The 7,264-nt window shown below is 50.6% G+C and overlaps 1 non-coding gene and 1 pseudogene across 1 annotated transcript; both read left to right on the top strand.

Moving 5' to 3' along the window:
* Positions 1–5,342: 5,342 nt before the first annotated feature.
* Positions 5,343–6,073, top strand: LOC146719407 (small subunit ribosomal RNA; annotated as a pseudogene; the record flags this gene model as incomplete).
* Positions 6,074–6,885: 812 nt separating this feature from the next.
* On the top strand, positions 6,886–7,040 carry LOC114941067 (5.8S ribosomal RNA). Its single transcript, XR_003821578.1, has one exon. It is a non-coding gene; the product is annotated as a 5.8S ribosomal RNA (ribosomal RNA).
* The last annotated feature ends 224 nt before the right edge of the window (positions 7,041–7,264 follow it).

Here is a 7,264-nt window from a genome sequence, read left to right as displayed (position 1 = left end):
ATCTCCTCTACTTCATTTACTCCTGTGCTCTGTTCTAATCTTTCATATCCATCCTTCTCATTTTCAGAATCACTCAGCCTTGTGTTCCCTTCATGCGTCTCTTCAGTGTCTTTTTGGGTACTACCCGAAGGAGGTGGTGATCTACTTACAGATCCCCTTCGCGCAAACAGCAATTCTCTTTTTCTCTCTTTTTCGGCGTTCAGAGTTTCGGTTACTTTCGTGCCAGCATTAGTCGTTACCAAAGTATCAGCCAAGTTTTTGTGTTTTTGTTTGAGTTTTGTTCTTTCCATGTATATCCCACGAGTATGGCAGGAAAAAAAATGTCCACTCAGGCAGAGCCTCCATCACCTGGGTAAGGCGACTTATATACCACAGAGGTTGCGCCAGGTGCCCCTGGGGGATCGTTTGCGGTCGCGCAAATTAACCTCCCCGCGGCCATGCAGCCCCAGACACGATGCCTCCCATCCTGGCTTGAAAGGGACCTATGGGCCCCGGGTGCGTCATGCCCGTACTACTGTCGAATCGTCAATAGCCTCCTGGGGAAAGTAGATAGGAACAGATGTCCGTGGTTGATTTAACGTGCGGTACCTGCTCAGAGAGCTTAATCACACGACCCCCATGGGTGCGGAATTGGGATAAGCCCAATCAGCTCGTTCCAGCAGGCCAGGAACTACCAGTAGCGCCTCCGAGTTTGTAGGACTCTTCGGCAACCCACCGGTTGGGGCGAGCGCCTGTCCAACGCTCTACCAGCTGTGCAGGACTGGTGCCCGAGCAGATACGCTGCTCACCCGTCGAGGCCCGAGAGCCCCTAACCAGCATGCGGCTTCAACCACTACCCCCACGAGTCCGACCCCAATTGCCGGGACGAGGGACGAATCCCCCTGGGCAACCCGACTCCCGTGGTACCAGTCAAGATCACTGGTTGGATCTTCGTGGCCGAGACCACTCCCAGCTTTCGGAGGCCTACACCTCCCAGGCAGTGGTCGGCCTATGTTCCTCGGGAACATTGGCTTCTCTTATCCTCCTTTCAGCATCGCCCTCCTTCTCTGAAATACAATCTTCGCATACACACCAACACTTTCATACCTTTCCTTACACTCCAACATGCGACTCACATCCACACTGCCATTCTCTCGCACAATCACACCCCACTCACTCAGGTTCCTCACATTACCATACATTGGACACTCAACCAACACATGCTTTTAATTCTCTCTCTCCGCTCCGCATGCACAGCTCTCACTCTCAGACAGACCACGCTTATACAGGAATTCATTCAAACTTCCATGCCCTGTCAGGATATAGCCCAGGCTCAAGCTAGGCTCGAACTCTCGGCACTCACCCGCGAACCTTACATTCTTTATAAATTCATACGTCACTCTTCCTTTCTCGCACTTATTCCATCTATTCTGCCACATCTCATACAGCCTTTCACTCACCAATTCCATACATCCTTCCACACCTCTCTCACGCAAGTCACTATCATTCACTACATCATACTCACTCATACTAATTCCCTTTCTCACCTTATACAACACTCCTCTTCTCACGCACTCCAGGTCCCACGGCAAGCCACCCATAAGGACTTGCATGGCCGCCGTGGAGACCGTTCTACATACATTCAGACACGCACTCAACACCACTCGCTGGCACCTATTTATGAGCTCCCTCGCATATTCAAATCTCATCACTCCATACCATACACTCGCTCCATACATCACACACGACATGAACAGACCTTTATACAACACAGTCACAGCTTTCTTTCGCAAACCCCACTCACTTCTCAACACGCGTCTTAATTTTCCCACCACATTCATACATTTCTTTCTCAGACACTCCAGATGCAACCTGTAGTTCATCCTTTTACTCACACAAACACCCAGATATTTCACGCTCCTCGCATACCTCACGCATCTATCATTCACTCGTACATTGGGAGGCCTCGTCCCAGCCATACTACCTTTCATCAACATCATCACAGTCTTGTTCTCAGACACACTCACACCTACTTTCACTCCCCATTCGTACACCATTCTCATCCACTTAGTACCCTTTCTCTCCAACTCCGCTCGGCTCTGTCCTTCGACGACCAACAACAAGTCATCCGCGTACGCAACCACTTTACATTCACTCTCACGCAGCCGCCACAACAGTTCATCCATCATTAGGTTCCATATAAATGGATCACAGATGGAGCCCTGCGGGCAGCCACGCTTTACGTCTTTCCACACTGTGTCACACGCACCCATCATGCATACACGCCTGCCGCTAAAATAGCTCTTCCATAATTCAATTTTTTCACATTCAACCTCACGCAATTTCTCGATCACACATTCCCACTCTAGGTTATCAAACGCTCCTTTGAAGTCCACGAACACTCCTAACACATACTTTCTCTCCGACCCATTCACCCAGTCATGCACTCGATTCCATGCATCCTCGGTGACCGATTCCTTACGAATCCGTACTGGGCGTCACACATTCTTCCACCCATCGTTCGCTCGAGTCTTCCAACCATCATTCGCTCCAACACTTTTCCCAGCACGGACAGCAGTCAAATGGGCCTATAAGACCCATGGTCCGACCTAGGTTTATTGGGAGACTTCAATAACACTACCACCCGCGCAGTCTTCCACGCCGGGGGGAAACACGCTGTATTCAGACATACATCATACATTCTTTTCATCCATACCGGGACAGCACGCCAAATCGCTCGCAACATCTCAGCACTCACACCATCCATACCAGGTGCCTTACCCACTTTCATCGATCTCACTGCCACATCCACTTCGCTCCATTCAAACTGCTTTTCTTCCTCCCTCACGTCTCCCCTGGCGTCTATCGCCACGTTCGTCCTTGCTGCCGGGAAGAATCTCTTCATTAGCTCATCCGCGCTTTCTTTCCATGTACTCGTCACTCTATCATCCACTTTTATGCCACTTAATCTTACCCTATCACGCTTTCCCATGCACACCTTATATACATCGCTCCATGGATCCCTCTTCCCAGTTACGCACACAAATCGCTTCCAATTTTCCTCTTTCACTCTTCGCATTTCCTCCTTATACTCCCGCAAAACATACTTATATTCATTCATTCTTTTTTCCACTCTGCTTCCATTCCTCTTTCTCGCACGCTGGTAGGCACGTCTGCTTCTTCCTACAGCCTTCTTCAGTTTCTCAAGCTCATCCGTCCTACCACACAAGCTTCCTAGCATACACAGGTTTACCCTCTTCATCCATCGATCATTCGCACTATGGATCCATTTCATCATTCGCTCTACACAGCTCTGCGCATCCGCTTCGTCTATGGCGCTCGCTGCATCCTCTAACGCACTCTCTCGCATATCACACATATATCCTTCCCAGTCTACGTCCTTGCACACCCATCTACGCATGCCCTCATTCGTATTTACATTCTCTCTGTGTACCATCCGTATTAACAATACGTTATGGTCACTCACTCCCCAGTCGGCTTTACTTCCCACTCATACCGGCACCCTCCATTCACGCCGTTCACGAAAGTGACATCGATGTCACTCTCCTCATTCGGCCCGCTGAACGAGTAAAACTCGCTTGGCTCATTCAACAACATTCATCCCGCTCGCAATCATCCATTCCTCAATCACTCTACCACGCGCTTCACTCTCTCTGCTGCCTCCACCCTTGCTATACCACAAGGGAGAGACGGCATTCGCATCCATACCTATCAGCAGACGCTTTCTCCCGGCCGTCTCACATACTCTGTCCATGTACGCCAAGTACGGCTCGATACACTTACCATACTGGCAATACATGGACACCACATACATTTCGCCAAAGTCCCCCTTCAACCACACACTCACTCCAAGCTTATTCGTACACTCTCTCACGCACATCACGTCTAACCTAGAGTCATTTACCACCACTGCTGCTTTCACCGTCCCACTTTCGCACACAATCACATCCATACCTATGGGCAAGCCCACCACATGTCCATGCCTTTCATACGGTTCTTGCAGCAGTGCTACACTCACTCGACGTTCGCGCATCATCTCACTCAGCTCACACATAATTGCATACGCTCTCTGGCAGTTATACTGCACCATATTCACGCACCATTCATTCGTCATTTATTCTCGCTTTCTCTCTCTCTAACGCTCTCACGTATTCCGGACACACTTCGGACAGAACCGAGTGATCACATTTGCTCCCTTTCAGCTTACAGTTTCTACACACACTTTCCTTTTTACAATCTCTCATCATGTGTCCTACACATCCACATTTTTGGCACAGTCTTTCCTTTTCGGTGCATTGCCGCATCATGTGCCCAAATGCGAAGCACTTGTGGCACCTCAGCACACTGAAAAACTCTTTCACCCTAAAGGCCTTCCAATGCACAAACACTTGTCCGTCACTACAGAGCACATTTCTTATTGCACTCGTAACTTCTAATATCACATTTCCGCAGGTTGCATCTTTCTTCGCATTCCTACTCACAACACGCACACGTTCCATAAATACTCTCTCATCCACTCGCCCTTTCAAGCTCCTCTCATACATTTCTCTCATTAACACTTCACTCGCCATATCATTCGGCACATCGTACAAGATGATCTTTGGGCCTATCTTGCGAGGCAGCTCAACCTTTAGGCCAGCATTCTTAAACTGACCACACTCTCTTATTCTTTTCAACTCACTCTCGCTCATCGTCTCAATCGCTACACCTCCATTCCTCACTTTCCTCACCGCTTTCACACGCACATTCAGTGACTTGCTCACATGCTTCATCATTCTCTCCTTTACTTCCTCACTTGTCACTTTCGCACTTGCATCATCCGCTCTCACTATTACCGCATAACTCTTCTCTTTCGTTTTCACTTGTTTTCACATTCACTTCCTGTACCTTTTCAATCACGCTCTTTACAACATTTTTCGCACTCACGCTCGCATAGCTCATTCCACTTCCGCCGTAGGCTTAATCCCGACTCGCTCGATGCATACACTCATCCAGTTTCCCCTGTATTCTCTCATTTTTGCACAACATTTTCATCATCTGTTCCTCATATTCTCCCACAATGTCCAGTATTTTCTCACTCGCACTCTTTGAAATTTTGTTCGTCTCCGTAAACAGGAATTTACGGAGTCTCGCACCAATTACTCTCATACACGCTATCTCACTCACTTCCGCAACGCTCTCATTCTCTCCCTCATTCATTAATCAAGAACGAAAGTTAGAGGTTCGAAGGCGATCAGATACCGCCCTAGTTCTAACCATAAACGATGCCAGCTAGCGATCCGCCGAAGTTCCTCCGATGACTCGGCGGGCAGCTTCCGGGAAACCAAAGCTTTTGGGTTCCGGGGGAAGTATGGTTGCAAAGCTGAAACTTAAAGGAATTGACGGAAGGGCACCACCAGGAGTGGAGCCTGCGGCTTAATTTGACTCAACACGGGAAACCTCACCAGGCTCAGACACCGGAAGGATTGACAGATTGATAGCTCTTTCTTGATTCGGTGGGTGGTGGTGCATGGCCGTTCTTAGTTGGTGGAGCGATTTGTCTGGTTAATTCCGATAACGAACGAGACTCTAGCCTGCTAAAATAGGCGTACCTTATGGTATCGCGAAGGCCCCCGGCTTCGGCTGGCGGGTTTTTACTACCAACGTACAAACAAATCTTCTTAGAGGGACAGGCGGCTTCTAGCCGCACGAGATTGAGCAATAACAGGTCTGTGATGCCCTTAGATGTTCTGGGCCGCACGCGCGCTACACTGAAGGAATCAGCGTGTGTTCCCCGGCCGAAAGGCCCGGGTAACCCGCTGAACCTCCTTCGTGCTAGGGATTGGGGCTTGCAATTGTTCCCCATGAACGAGGAATTCCCAGTAAGCGCGAGTCATAAGCTCGCGTTGATTACGTCCCTGCCCTTTGTACACACCGCCCGTCGCTACTACCGATTGAATGATTTAGTGAGGTCTTCGGACTGGTGCGCGGCAATGTCTCGGCATTGCCGATGTTGCCGGGAAGATGACCAAATCTTGAGCATTTAGAGGAAGTAAAAGTCGTAACAAGGTTTCCGTAGGTGAACCTGCGGAAGGATCATTAACGTTCCGGAGGTCCTGCTCTGCGTCGAGAGTCCTCTCTTTTGGGAGAGACGCGCGCTCGCAGCAGTCGGCGACTGAATGGACGCGCTGAAAAGGCGCTCTCAGAGAAAAAGAAAATAACGGATTTGACGGAATTTGTTGTTGTGTTTTGATATAACGACGGACGCCGTCGCGCCTCTCTGACCGAAAGTAGTCGGCAAGCAGAGCAGCGCGCCCGGCGGTGTTCGACGACGATTCGGAGCGAGACGCTTCGCGATCACGCTCGTGTGTGTGCCATTCTCCGGCCACACACACACACAGAGCGTCGATTCGGCGTTGAGCGCGAACCGGTGGTAACCTATGCCCGCGCACGCGTGTGTGCAGCACCCACGACGTTCGTCGACGCGCGCCCTCCCCGTTGTCGCGGGGCAGCGGTCAGCGTGCCGAGAACACACGGTGTGCGACCGCGAGTGCCGAGCGAGAGGACCCCCATATATTATTATAATATATATATATAACACAGAGAAGGGATCGATGATATTTCGACCAATCTGTCAACTGTGTCGGTCCGACGGTTTCTTCAAAGAGCTTCCGCCCCGGCTCTCCCGTTGCGGGAGAGACGCTCCGAACGAGAAACACACAACTCTATCTTTGTGCCGTAGCCTTCCCTGGCGGGAGGCGGCGGTCCGCGCGCGTCCTCGGACGCGCGCGGACAGGCTGATCGAAGAGCCACCACGATTATTCTCTCTTCTCTCGTCCGAGAGAAGAGACCACGATGGTTGAACGAGAAGCGCGTTTCTTCGCGAACGCAAAAATTTCGAACGATTACCCTGAACGGTGGATCACTTGGCTCGTGGGTCGATGAAGAACGCAGCTAATTGCGCGTCAACTTGTGAACTGCAGGACACATGAACATCGACATTTCGAACGCACATTGCGGTCCACGGATACAATTCCCGGACCACGCCTGGCTGAGGGTCGTTTTAGTACCCCTAAACTGCTTGCGTCCGAAAAGCGCGCACTTCCACGACGCGGGCGACCAGAGAATGGCGCGCGCGTCGCCTGTGCCCTGTGCAACGCTTACAATGGGCGTACGAGCAATCGTTGGACGTTCGCCCGAGGTGTCTGTGCCGCGCCGACCGGCCGCGGTGCAAATCCTGGCGTCGTCTGAAATGACACACCGAAATAATAATAATGAGGAGGAA

This window comes from Nylanderia fulva, unplaced genomic scaffold (genome assembly GCF_048542155.1).
Source record: "Nylanderia fulva isolate GAGA-0341 unplaced genomic scaffold, ASM4854215v1 Scaffold997, whole genome shotgun sequence".
NCBI lineage: Eukaryota > Metazoa > Arthropoda > Insecta > Hymenoptera > Formicidae > Nylanderia > Nylanderia fulva.
The sequence above is the reverse complement of the archived record's forward strand: the minus strand, read 5'-3'. Positions and strand labels throughout refer to the sequence as shown.